The sequence below is a fragment of the Ptychodera flava genome, chromosome 8, assembly GCF_041260155.1.
Source record: "Ptychodera flava strain L36383 chromosome 8, AS_Pfla_20210202, whole genome shotgun sequence".
In the NCBI taxonomy this organism is placed as follows: domain Eukaryota; kingdom Metazoa; phylum Hemichordata; class Enteropneusta; family Ptychoderidae; genus Ptychodera; species Ptychodera flava.
The window spans coordinates 7,478,308-7,493,592 of NC_091935.1; the positions used below are offsets into that span (position 1 = coordinate 7,478,308).

The following is a 15,285-nucleotide window of genomic DNA, read 5'->3' on the forward strand; positions in this document are numbered from 1 at the left end:
ACAGCTCCTTAAACGTATACTTTCCAGTTTCAAGGGAAAGGACAGGTGAGCTGGGTCTCATACGTGCGTATGTCTTCAATACCCCGGGACAATTAATTTTTCACAGTTTAGTTTCATGTCGAGGCCATTAACCTAAACTGTACACAATTACTGTTTCATATATTTATAAGAATTTTACTGTTTCTTTTATAAATATTTCAACCGTTTTCAAACAAAACATGCTCTTGCCAGTTCCGGCGGAATAAAGCTAACAATAGACGAAATCGATCTTTGAAAGCTAATAAAATTTACGTACATCATCCCGCACATTTTTTCCTGGTCGAAGTGGCCAACTCTGCTGTAAAGTATTTGACTTACTGTCAAACCTTGCTAAAGTGAACTTACTACACGAGGTTACAAGTTCGCCGATGTTTCTACCATGACGTCAACGAGTTAGCAGGCGTTCTGTCACACTATAAACGCGGAAGTACGGCGATAGACCCCGGGAAGTTTATTTGTTGTTTCCGAAGAGCAAATATAATGTAGGTCAGTCATTGATTTTGTTTCTATCAAGGCACAAACTAATCCCGTTATCTTAATTAGAGACCGGCGGTCGGATCCGCTTCATATCTATAAATGCCACCATTGATAATTTCATGACTCAATATACCATGCAGTAACTATGTCACAGTAATCTGTACGTTGAAGTTGTTGTCTGAAATGCTCACGAAGCTGTGACCCAAAATAACACCATTTACGATGCTAGACATTCAGTTATGATACTGGTAATGTTTGCCAGTGCGATCTACAGGCGAACTTGTCGCTGCGAACCAGTGATCTAACAAGGCATTTTTCTGTATAAGCAGAAAGCGTACTGTACTAAAATTGGCATATAGACATATTAAGTTATTATCTCTCCGAGACAAGAGTTGCAAGCATTGTTTATGATACATTATACATATAAGTTGAATTGGCGGCTGTGACATCCTTGTCAAGTCACAATTTACAGCATCATATGTAGCCATTGTGTTCCTCAACGCTGATCAATATCATAGTTGATTACTATTACGCGCACGAGATTGCAGTTGCAATAGATGGTTACTGCAGCTTGTGGTCGAATGCATTTCCAAGTATAGTTTACAATTTAAATAAAATCGTCCATGGTAACGATGTGCGAATTTCCAATTTCTGAAGGTGTAAATTCCAAAAAATCCCAGAAAATTTTGGATAAATATTCCTTTTGGTTTGTTAGTGAAGGAACTTTGACCTTTCTAGGAATCGGTCCTATCATCAATTTTATACTATGATACAAGTTTTGTTACTCCCGCAGATCCAATATGTACTTGAAATAGTAGGTCTTAAAAGTATTGGAACTCGCTACTTTCTGACATATAGCCGTCGAAATTAAGGTATTAGTATGTTTTCGATGTTTTACAAGTGATAGAAAAAAAATTGAAATTGGTTGTATGATGCAAAATACCTTCCATGTAAATAAATAAGTAGCCAAACGGAAATAATCAACGACTTTGCTTTGTGTACTTGGCCGATCCGAAAAAAGTAAATTTATGTCAATTCACACAGATTAAAGACTGTGTTACCACTGACAAAGCTTACAAACCATCATAGTCCCAGGGGTCCCTGGTTGTTGAAATAGGTACCCCAAGGTCCCCTAAGTAAGCTCTGAGATTTTCATGGTAGAAATCGGACCACATGTTCTTTAGGTGGGCCACGATCGAAGTAAAAGTTTCCTCTGACACTTGTTGAAAAGACTACTATGATAATGACCGAAGGAAAACACTTATTGTAGTAAATCATTTTAAAGCTTACTTTTATTGCTATACAAATTATATAGACTTTGGAGAAAAACGATAAAGTGATTATGCATTAGCACTATGAAAGATCAGAACTAACTCGTTAGCAATAAAATCTGCAGATATTTATGACAGATATGAATGTGAAATAATTATGTCGATGATAAAGAAACCAACTTCCTACCTCGAAATTGACCACTACAAATATGTATTCTTAATTTGTCAAAAATGTAATGTGTAAATTACTTCAAGAAGAAAATACTGAAGATATATCAACATATACAAAATATCGCTTGAAGAATTGATATAAGTTTTACGTGTAAAATAACAACTAAGAATAACTGCAATTTTCTGGAGTCATACAGACATCCGATAGCTACCGGAGTCACCTTTTAATAATAACACATGTACTAAAATCTTTAGAAAGTTTAAGGATAAAACATCAATTATTTCAGTAGTAGAATTCAAAGGTGCTAAAGTGTTTTATGTGAAATACAAGAATTAAAATTGCAAGACTGATAAAGAATATTGACTAATGTTATCGAAAAAATAAGGCATTAAAGTTGCAAGTTACAATGTTCAATTGTTTGCATCAGTGAAAAGTATCGGAAGTGAAACATTTGGTAGGTAGCTTTAGCATGACACTGTGTTTTAGCGTCCTGCTATGATAAAATTTTATGTCATGAATTCAAAGTGATACTACAACCTCGATGGTGGATTACATTTACGTATCCGTTATCCACAACAGAATTTTGTCATTGCTGAAAGCCAAAGCAAAGCCATTTCAATAACTCTAACCGTTTTCAAGCACCTGATGCACAGTGCCTTTTACAGGTGCCTCTTTTCGCGTTCCCGTTTGAACTGTTTGTTGGCCAGCAATTGCGAAGTTATAAGTGATACACGTTACGATGCACGGGGTGCCAGAAGTTCAAGTACAACTATTACCATAACAAGTCAGTCAGTCAGTCTGTCTGTCTGTCTGTCTGTCTGTCTTTCTCTCCCTCCCTCACTCCCTTCTCTCTCTTACTCTCTCTCTCTCTCACTCTCTCACTCTCTCTCTCTCTGATAGCCTTTGATGTTGATAGATAAAGACATTAAACTACAGGAAGTAAGCCATCCCAGATTTGCTTTCATATCCTCCTTTCTAAAACATGCTCATAGGTTTATGTACCATATCATGATTGCAAACACAGACATAACATAACAAATGCAACATTGACGGTATATTATTATAATGAGATATAACAGCGTTTACTTTCCAACCGTATTTATATCCGCACATTGTAAACAAGTTACTTAATGACCGAGTAGGACTATGGTCGTTATGAGAGGGCCTGTGGATCTTAATTTTGAGGCATTTGATTTACATGGACAGTTCTGTTACACTCATAGCCATACAAGTATTGGAAATTTCTTGCTAGGTTGCCTGATTGATGTGTTCTCTGATGGTATCGACGATGTCGTATCGCTCAAGAGATGGCCTTTGTAATAGTTCAAGAAGATTCTGACCGACGCGTGATTATATCTTGACCATTCCTTAAGGATTTCACCGGTTGGATTACTCTTCCGACTGTATATTTGGACATGCCCAGCCGTATGCCCAAGTTCACCTTGATGGACAAAAAAACGATAAAAATCATTTCAATACGATTTCTATTCAGGGGAAAACTGGAGAAGACGAGTCAATATTACAGAGGTAAACATCACTCTCCTACAAAATTTCAGAAGCAAAGTCCAGTGCGCGACCGGCGAGGCTGGTGTGCCACAACAGTTTTAACGGGAAAGCTCCATCGCCATCATAAAATAAGGTAACTGGTTCAGTCAGCTGCACATCCCCTGTCCCTAAAAAACATCCCCGCCACAATCACCTACACCATGGGTGTACTTACAAGAGCCTATCATCATAGACAACTCACCGGCCAGAAATCTCCAATCACCTGCCATGAAGTCAACATTGAGATGATCACAGATGTCCTTGTAAAGGATTGCTGGCATTTTAGATATGTGAGTCTCGAGCGTTACAGAAACTTGTCCAGGTGAATTGGGATCGATCATGTTGTCCTGTTACACAATAAGAATAATAATTAAAAAAGTTGTCAAAATATTTAAAGTTGTTTTCGTTTATGTACAGAAGACATTAATATTCTTCTGGGTTTTCTTACCTGAAGAAGGTAAATAATAGTGTTTGCTATTTTTTACGCAATAGCAGGGTTCTCCCTTGATTGGCGACTTAAAGCCCTAGTCATTTAGAATACCAATCACTGAAAAGAAACATGCACTTTAAATAAACGTCCCTGCTGGTTGTTTTCATCAAACAACCAGCAGGGACACACACTCTACCAATGCCCATGCCAGAAAAAGTACCGATCCATATGAAGATACCCAACACGACATACAAAGCTAGACTTTGAATCCTAGGGATGCAAGCCACAAGAAAAATGAAGATCAACAAAAGCCGTAGGTCGTTTGTGAATGCAAACATCACTTCTAATTTATGCCTATACGTGTTCAATAGACAACCAATTGCTACCTTAAGGAAAATCAAGGGAAACCCAAGTTGGCAAGACGAGACATTATCGCTGTCACTATACAATACAGGCATTTTATCTAAGGTAACGTTTCTTGAGTATACAAGCATACATAAACCCCAGGCATCACCATTTCTAAAACCGACACCATAGGATACGCCAATAGTAAGGCCGACCCCATAAAATGTCCAGTGATATATCATCGTAGAGAGAACGTGTGTAAGAGATGATGATCGGAAGTATGATTGCAAGACACGACAGAAAACATCATTCAAAAATGCACGTTCCCATGAAGAATACATAAAATAATTTGCAATATATGTCAATATGGCAAGACCAGTACCATATCGGTATGTGATCATGAAGTCATTACTCCATATTAGACAGCAAAAATAACAAGCTAGTTGGAGAAGGCCGTAACCATATTCCACCGTAATTTTCTCAAGGAAAGAGAACAACAGCAGTCCGAGAATGAAAAACTTTGTAACAACTCTGATAATTTTCCTCAATGGCCATTTTATGAAGTCCAAGGATTCTTCGCCTCTGATGTCACATTTTGTTGATCGTCCCTGTAACGTTGTTTTCAACGCTTGAATTGCACTTTCAGCTGTACACCAAGATGTACACCTCTCAAACTCATCTGAAGTCGATGTCTTACATTCTTTCCATCTGGAATCTACATCTTTGGTTTCATACATCTTTGTTTCAATTCCTTCAGTACTAGGCTCGTCACTTTGAAACTTTTCGCCGGTCAAGAGACGCTGTAGACTAGTTTCCACAACCCTTGCATCACGTACAAACATGACTTTACTTCGATTGAATGGTAGTTTTCCACCTTGTTTGCACTTCTCGTAGAGATTTTTCACTTCACCGTCGTGTGCTAGTGCTCCGAAGTTGTAAGATCTCCCATAGTTTTGAAATCCGAAGATTGTCTTTTGTAATTTGTTCGTCATCGTAGAATTGTTGTTTACTCAAACTCGATAGCTGTATAAGAGAGAATGAACAAAATAATTATCTGTAAAAAATACATTACGTCACGTCTGTTTACATCGTTGAGACCTGTTCTCCTCAAAGTTGCCATATGAATGTTTGCTACTGTGACAGGGCCTCAAGAGGGTATTACACTATAGGGTAAAAATGCGAATTTGATTGAGTACACATAATGGGGTCATTGCTTAGGGAGCGTTCAGCTATTATGGTTATAGATGGGCTGGCAAAGTCCTCCTGTTCATCATTCAAAATGAGTGAGGCCCCCTCAACCTATGCCCCCAAATTGTGTGACCCCACATAGCTATGAGTCTGATATGTCACTGTTACTGTCTTTATCTGTATTTTGAACACTTGCCAAAAAATTTATGATCTTTTCTTGAGTTTCCATGCTTTTCTGTTCTTTCCTGTGTATATCACAGATAACCCTTTGATTTTGTCTCTTTTGTCCCTTTGGTCGACAGATTGTGATGAATTAAGGATTTGTTCAGACAGGCCCCACGTCGGTTGGCTTTTCTCGGCAGCAGTTACTGCCTGGTGTCGGCCATCGCGTTCACCCCACTATCTATCCGATAGCATACTTCTAACATGACAGCCTGCTGCTCTGTTTTGATATTCATATGCTAATAGACTTGGCTTGGAAAAATATGAAAATCCAATTGTCCTAAATTAGTTCCAATTGTGTTCAAATTGACAGGTATACATGTAAACAACAAGTGTGCCTCATCCTTCACACTTTCAACGAATGTCATATCGTAAGTCCGAACGCATTCAGCGTTATTAAAGAAAACTCCATAAATATGCAAAGTAGTTATAGCCAGTATGCCATTTCTATCAAACTTTCAGTGTAGTTGAACCTTCACACCGTTAATGTGCAGCTGAAGTCCGATCAAATTCAGTGCACACAGTCTCGTTGTATGATGGCCTAATCACTAAAACCTGTCTAACATTCATGTCAGATCATAATCCACGTTGCTCCACTTTCTGCATAACTTAAAGGTATGCAGTCACCTGTAATTTAAATATGCTGATATATTGTCAAAGGGGCGTTCCTTGGTATTCAAAATGCCCATGTGAGGGCGCTGTTTTTAAAAAGCGGCCGCCAACTTAAAATCTGTGATTGGTTAGATTTTCTGTTTCCATGGTAACTGTGGCAAAATTGGAACAGGTGACAGTATACCTTTAACCTAATCATAATCAAAGAATCCATTCTGTATGGTGAAATTCAGTGCAGTCACTCGTGCTAATGTCCTGATTATAGAAGGAAATGTCGCCAATGAATAGAATGACACACCAAGCAAATCTTCACTTAGTGACACTTTAGCGACATAAAATCACAGCAAAGTCAGAAGAAATTTCCCAAGGGTTGAAAGAGATTTCACACGTGAGGCAAATAAAAATAACTGATTACAAACAACAGTATTGGATTAGCTTCCTAGCAAATCAGCGAAAAATGGATTGCCTGGTGATATATACAAGCTCTCAGGTATAAATGATGGAATGTCGAGGCAGTGTTATGAACAAATGCAAAGCTGAAATAGCCTTCATGTTCCTTGTGGTTATGCTTAAGTCAGATCAAATTCAGAGCACTTAGTCTGGATATATAATCATGGCCTAATTAGTAAATATGTCGAACATTCACATGAGTTCATATAGCCGCCTCGTTCAACTTTCTGCATAGGAAATTCGGATTGTGTACACGTGAAAGCGTTCTTGTATCGGCACAGCCTCAACATGACTGAGCACGCGACGCTTCAAAGAACACGAACCTGATGACGAAATTCAGTGAGTCATAGACGAGCGGATGTGCCATCGATACTTTGAGAAGTTCGTTCATTTCCCATACAGATATTCCAAGATGAAACGGTTTGACCCTGCTTATATGTGTACCAGTTTATTAATTTTCTCCTTCGATACGATGCTCGCTGCAAGCACAGAACTTTTTGCTCGATGTTTCCTCTTTGATTAGTGAAGCTTCAATCCAGAGATTGTCGCGGCACATCATGAAATACTCAGGGATTTTGCTTTGTAACTAACGAGCTTAATAAGCGGCTACCATATATGCGGCCACTGAAAGGTTGATTCAGGCTGAGATATGTTAAAATTCCCGCAGTCATCCGTCAACGCCACAGGCGTGCTGTTTTCTGGGTAGTTTCTGTAAGTGTAGTTTATTCTACGTTTCGACGTACTCTACGGAAGAGTACGTCGAAACGTAGAATAAACTACACTTATAGCAACTACCCAGAAAACAGCACGCCTGTGATCAACGCCCTTTGTTGTCAGTCGTCATTCTATTATTGTTCTCAAATCAATGGAGCTGTATCAGTTGCTTGGTCACTTGTTTTCTTGTTCGGGATACCGCATGTCACGATGAAAGTATTCAGTACCCTTATCTATGGCCAATAATTTAGATTGACAAAGAAAGATATATATGTTTGTTGTTAAAAGGCAACACTGGATGTTAGGAGTGTCCTCACGGCACGGATTTTTAAAGTCCAGTAATAAGAGATCTGTTTAAATGTTTATTTTTAACACGGTTCTACTTAGAATACAGGAAATGCTGACCACTTACACGAAGAGCCGTCGCTAAGTGGTGAACAGTACTAAGACTGCTGTCTTCAATTTCATTTGTCCTTGGTGAACTCTGCAGATTTCGATAATGTATAAATAATACCATTTTATTAGATTGTCCAGGAGTTCATTCTGGTTTGGATGTCAGCTACTCGTGTGTATTTAAATGACGGGAAAAGTGAATTTGATATCTACTGCGCCTCCTTGGGTCAAACGGAAAGATCACAGGAAGTATCTACAACAATTCACTGAGCTGACCTTTGTTCATTGTCAGGCTAAAAGCCTTGGCCTCACCTCACCCTTAACTCTTGGTTCTCGGTAAGGACTCACATTACACAGATCTACCATTTTGATACGTTTCACTTTTGTCTTACATAAACGCTCACTCGAAACCCGGATGTTCCCATTCAAATCAATGCGCTTATTTGCACTCACATCGAGGCATGTAATAAAAGGGCGGAGAGTTACCCAAACCAAATACCTTTCTTTACATTGCCTGGTCATGTTGTACTGATATTACGTTCTGTGTCCGCTTACTCATATTTCAAGTCCGCTTCAACCCTTCTTTGTTTAATATCCAATGTAAAGACACCACCATTTATGGACAAGACTAAAAATATGCACCATATAATCGAGAACTTCTGGCAAGTCGCACTTGAATTTATTTGACGCTCGATGTCAAGGTTGCGAACTTCCAAAGTACATTATCGTGAGCGTAATAAATGTGACGTAAAATGGTAAACGTACTTGAAACCAATATGTTCAATGCCAAGAATAGCCTTCTCACTCGCTTGATCGCTGTGTGCTAGATACAGAAAACGGAGTTTTTGAGTTTTCTTGTAAATCAAACGGCAGTCATGCAAGCAACAAATTGGCAGACATTGTTGCTCAAACTCTCGTGAAAAATCGTATAGAACCCTCTCCAGAAGCCAGAGATGCCCTTCGTTCTTTATTTTGTCTGACACTGTATAGTATGGAATTAGCTCTAATTATGTTAGCCACGCCAGGTTAATCTGATCAAGTAGAGCGAAAGTTACCATGTCTTTTGTGATGGATGAAAATATCCGACTATTCGGGGTAAATTGCTGAATTGGTCATTGTGTGAAACTATAAAGTTTGCGAGGTGAAATGTTTCGAGTCCAGGAACGTCAAATGGTTCACCCTCTGATGCTGTGCAATGTTTTGTTTAACTTTTACGCAAGGCCTCGTTGGTACACTTTCTTTGTCAATAGTGTAAAGGTCGGTTTTTATTCCTTATCCTTAAGCTTATTCCCCACATAACATATATCAGTGATATCAAGCATCTATTAAAAATAACTTCGATTTCTCTTTACGCAGTTGCATTAGTACGTACTCAGTGACTTGATACCACATGCCATTGCCATTTCCGGAACCTACACTGCCTCATACACGCTTAGCCCGCTCGAACACACTACTAAGCATGATTATCTAGGCTAAGCGTCACAAAGACAGCTTTGTCACGTACAACTAATGTCAAGAGTTCCGGTTTGAAACTTTTCATCTCATAAAGATGAATACATATATTGAGTATTACTCAGTTATTCCTTCTGCTTCTGTTTTACAATGCACAAATCAAAAATTAATTATTTCGGATGCCCTTTCATACGACAATAGGAAAGATCTAGCCACGAATTCAAGTCAGTGAATCAGTATTGGTTCAGAGGATTTGGAACCGTGGATGGGTTCAAGAATACAGAAAGTCACTTACCTTATCCGTACTCCAGAGATGTTTTCGATGTTCTAAATAAGCTTGCTGTAGTAACAAATGGCTACAGTCCAATAGTGTTTCCACCGAGTCGGAAATGATGTCACAAAACCTCATATAATGACCCCTTCACTTCCTGTGACAGTTATAGCCCGGGACGAAATGGAACGGGATCCGGACGTTTTGGGGCATGACTCTGCATAATGAGTCTGTTGGTAACAGTTGCTATCGTTCGCATTACCTGCGAAATCTGTTTGCTCTCAAATCACGCTCTGACTTATAAACTTAGGTACAATCTTCGCAATACGCAAAAGAAAAAAGAAAGAAGGAAAAAATATCAATTTCATAAAAACAGGAGCGTTCTGAGTTGATTTACAGAAGTTTCGGGGTCATGTCATCGTTCAAGAATGATTCGGCTACTGCACATAACTAATGAGGTATGAGTATATTTGTAAAATAGAGGTCAAAGGTCATCCTTGTCGCCTGATTTTGTGTCGAAAATCTTTGCACCATAGCTATCCATTATACCAAAATTCAGACCACAAGCTCTTTTGGCTAGCCCAGAATTATATATGCACATAATTAATGAGGTACAGAATGTTGTATCATAAGGTTCCCGTCCTACCAAATATGAATGGTGTAGCACTTTATAGTTACTCATTTATGGGCATATATGCATATTGGAGGTCACTTGAAGGTCATCGAGGTCACTTGACATTTAAAAAAACTTTGCTTCCATGGTTATTCCTGAATGCCAAAAATGGGACCTCTGGCTCAACTGGCTAGCCTAGAATTAGATATGTGCATGATCAATGAGGTACAGGATGTGGCATGATAAGGTCCTCAACCATACTAAATATTAAAGGTGTAGCCCTCGTGGTTACTGATTTGTGGGCAGATATGTATATTTGAGATCATAGGTCATGGAAGTCACGTGACATTTTGTCAAAAACGTTTGTACCTTAGTTATCCCTGAGTACCAAATTTCAGACCTCTAGCTCTATTGGCTAGCCAAGAATTAGATGTGCACATAATTAATAAGGTACAGAATGTCGTGTCATAAGGTCCCAACCATACCAAATATGAATGGTGTAGCACTTGTAGTAACTCATTTATAGGCATAGATGTATATTTGAGGCGAAAGGTCATCGAAGTCACGTGATTTCTTGTCAAAAAACTTTGCTTCCACAGTTATCCCCTGCGTACCATAAATTGGACCTCGAGCTCAATTGGCTAGCCCTGAATTAGATCTGTGCGTGTGGCATGATAAGGTCCCCCACATACCAAATATGAAGGGTGTAGACCTCGTGGTTCTGATTTGTGGGCACATATGTATATTTGAGGTCAAAGGTCATCGAAGTCACGTGATATTTTGCAAAAAATTAGTATAGCTAAGTTATTCGTGTGTACAAATATCAGACCTCTAGCTCTGTTGGCTAGGCGAGAATTATATACGCGCATAATTCACGCATAAGTCACGTGATATTTTGTCAAAATAATTTTACAGCTGAATTTTTCCTGTGTACCAAATGTCACACCTCTAGCTCTATTGGCTAGCCAAGTATTAGAAATGCGCATAATTAATGAGGTAAAAGATGTTGCATCATAAGGTCCCCCACCATATATATATAGCCCTTATATAGAGGTATAGCCCTTATGGTTATTGATTTATGGGCATATATGTATATTTGAGGTGAAAAGCCATCATGGTCATTTGACATTTTGTCGAAAAACTTTACTATCATAGTTATCCCTTTCTACCAAAACTCAGATCTCTAACTCCATTTGGTAGTCCAGAAGTAGATATGCGCATATTTAATGAAATACAAGAAGTGGCTGGTCATGTAATATTTTCTCAAAACACTTCGTTCCCATACTTACCCCTCTACACCAAAATCAGACCTCTAGCTCTAATTGCAAAACAAGAATAACATATGTGCAAAATTAGTGATATGCAGGTTGATGCCAAGGTAAAACGTCAAGGGCATCCCCAAAATTTTGGTGTGCAATTTGTTTGCCTACTGGTCATTGTTTAATGGACACAAGCTCTCTCTGACTTTCACATAGGCCAGAATGGGACATGGCCATAGCCTAGCTGTAATATATTTTAAAGTTAATATTCATTGTTTTGGTCATTTGATCAAAAAACTTCCGAAGAGTTCAATCTATGTGCCAAATTTGAAGCCTCTAGGTGCAATGATGTTCGCGTAGCAGTTGCATATAGAGGGTAGAATAATAGTAATAATAAAAAGACCAGATATGAACTGAATATGCTCACGTGTTTTACAACAGGTTCATTAATAGTAGTGCGCTTCACAGAACAATAAGATATATGTTATCACTATATGTAGAAGGTTTTTTTCAACGTCGCACAGTAATCTCAGAGTTTAATTACTAATTACAAAACTTTATTTACTGTGCAAATGAGCTGTTCATTTACTTGACACTGCTCAATGCTTTATTGGACAATTAGATATCCATCAGATATCTAATCAACATTTGTAGCACGTTTTATTTAATTTAATGCTGTAATTTTAGAGTAATATCACTAATTACAAAGCTCATTAAATATGCAAATAAACCCTAAATTAACTTGACACTGTTCAATGATTCATAGCACAATTAAATATTTATCAAATCAATATCTGTAGCACGTTTCACAAAATTTTGGTGCCGAAATTTCAGAGTTATATACCTAATTACAAAGTTTATTAAATATGCAAATGAACCCTTGATTAACTTTACACTACTAAATGCTTTACAACACAGTTAGGTATCTGTCGTATCAGTATGTGCAGCAGTTTTCATCACATTTGATGCAGTTATTTCGGAGTTATATGACTAATTATAAGACTTCATGAAATATGCAAATGAGCTAATTATTAACTTGACACTGTTCAATGCTTCTGAGTACAATTAGATATTTATCAGATCACATCTGTAGCAAGTTTCATCAAATTAATGCTGTAATTTTGGAGTAATATCACTAATTACAAAGTTCATTAAATATGCAAATGAACCCTTAATTAACTTCACACAACTAAATGCTCTACACCAAAATTAGATATCTGTCGGATCAGTATCTGCAGTAGATTTCATCACATTTGGTGAATTTTTTTTTGAGATATATCACTCATTACAAAACTTCATAAAATATGCAAATGACCTATTTGTTAATTTGCCACTGCCAATGCTTCACAGTACAATTAGATATTTATCAAAGCAATGTTTGTACCCAATTTCACTGACTTGGGTGCCGTAATTTCAGAGTTATATACCTAATTACAAAGTTCATTAAATATGCAAATGAACCCTTAATTAATTTCACGTTACTAAATGCTTAATACTACAATTAGATATCAGTCAAATCAGTATCTGCAGCAGATTTCATCATAGTTGGTGAAGTTATATCGGAGTTATATGACTTATTACAAACCTTCATAAAATATGCAAATGAGCTATTTATTAACTTGACACAGCCTAATGCTTCTAAGTATAATTAGATATATATCAGATCAATATTTTTTGCAAGTATCATCAAGTTTGGTGCAGGAATTTCAGAGTTATGTCTCTAATAACAAAAGTTCATTAAATATGGAAATGAGAAGATAATTGACATGACACTCACAGCATCATCATAATGTTCTTAGATTGTCATCTGTGAAAAGTTTCATGAAATTTTGTGCAGTATTTCTTGATATATGTCTACACTGTCATTACCGTCTCCATAGGAAACCATTGTACGGAAAAAAACGATATTGCATAACTTCATTAATATGCAAGCCACACTAACCAAAATCTAATCAGTTCTTGCAAGTAGCATATGGTACCTGTCTACCAAATCTGACTTGAATTTGTTCAGGCGTTTTTGAGTTATCATTGTAAACAGACAGACAGACAGACACACACACGGACAGACAGACAGACATCGCTATGACATTAGCCCACGTGTTTACACACGTGAGCTAAAAACGATTACAAGACGATTTCTGACAGCTGGTCTCGAAACCCTAATCTTACCCATCCATAATCAAATAACACTAGGTCAAATAAGACATACACACAAAACAGCACAGAACAAACAGTAAAGCACTGGTACACACAACAAAGTCAAATTAATGAAAAAAGGTGTATGGACCTCTGGCAAAAAGGACCAAGAAGTGATGTCAGGTGTTCTGAAAATAGTAAGTGCACCGTGCACTACATGTGGCAACCGCCATATATCGATCTGTAAGTCAGATAGGTAGTGGTCACCAACTAAGGGACTGGTCAGTTTATTCGGCCTTGGGGTGGATTCATGGGGGGGGGGGGTTCACTCTGTTTTTGACTTTGGTGGTAGGGGGATCACCATGTTTTGAAATGCCAAATAGGAAGGTCAGTGTGTTTTTGTAATTTCGACATGGCTCATACTTGCGAAAATGCATTGTGCCAGCCAAAAATTTCATCATTCAGTTGCATTTTTCGGCGTGCCCTTTGAGCGCATAACTTTAATAATAATAAGACATTTTTCAGAGCCCCGCCCTAGTGCATATCAGACAATATTTTTCAGCATGCCCTTCAGCTACATGACTTTCATATAGCAGATATGTATATATATTAGAAATATCTGGATGTTTAATATTTTCGGCGCGCCCTTCGGGCGCAGTAAATTAATATATCAGAGATATTATGTCAGATATATCTTGATGTCTGTAAATTGAAAGTCTGTTTTGCAAAGTGTTTTGATCATTTTGAAATCTGCAGTTCATATGAAAAGCATGACAAGTTCCTGATACTTTTCTGTTTCCTCTATGAGAAATCAGTGTTAGGAAGCAACATGCACTAATATTATAGAAATAACGGGCGACGCGCTGACCATTAACGTTTATTTATGGGCAAGGGCGAGAGGAAAGCCAAAAATTAACGGGCGAGGCTTGCCGAGCCCGTTAATTTGGCTTTCCTCGAGCCCGCGCCCATAAATAAATGTTAATGGTCAGAGCGGAGTCTGTTATTTCCATTATATTATCAACGAACCGAAGAAAACCGTCAAAATTTGCGAAAATTTCCGGAGCGAACGACAACTGGGCCCCAGAACTGAGCAATACGCGACGCACTGTCACGCGCGCTGTAAAAAATTGGCAAATCCGGAGATATTTTCAGAAAAAAAGTATCTCAACTAAGCCCACAAGTGCTCCATTTTATTTTGTGATTGATTATGATTTACATTTCAGCTGTAAAGTTACGATACTTTGAGTTGTTATCTTATTATTCATATTCACGGGCATGTAAACAGACCATTACTGTGTATTTGTGGTCAGTCACGTGGTTCAGCTGGACCAATCAAAATGCGACAGGCAGGGCGTGGTAATAAAATTCACAATCACGTTTTTCTTACAACATTTCTGGACATCTGCTTTGTGCACAAAAAGAGTGGAGCACATTTGCAGCTCATTCAAAATACTGTATCAAAATTTAGAATCGACACTTTTAAGTTCCTATCTTACAACTGACATGACAACAATTTCATTAAAACACAGAACGACTGAATGTTTAAATTTATATATATATATATATATATATATATTATATATATATATAATATATATATATATATATATATACACACACAGAATTATTCAATTTATATTCCACCTTTTGTTTTACCTTTGTTGCGCGGAGGGGGGGGGGTGTTACCGTGTTTTCG

At 37.8% G+C, this 15,285-nt stretch overlaps 1 long non-coding RNA gene across 1 annotated transcript; it reads right to left on the reverse strand.

Annotated features, from left to right (window-relative positions):
* Positions 1–1,790: 1,790 nt before the first annotated feature.
* On the reverse strand, positions 1,791–9,722 carry LOC139138353 (uncharacterized). Its single transcript, XR_011553589.1, has 3 exons — positions 9,606–9,722; positions 3,707–5,302; positions 1,791–3,400 (listed from the first exon to the last, which is right to left on the reverse strand). It is a non-coding gene; the product is annotated as an uncharacterized lncRNA (long non-coding RNA).
* Between the last annotated feature and the right edge of the window lie 5,563 nt (positions 9,723–15,285).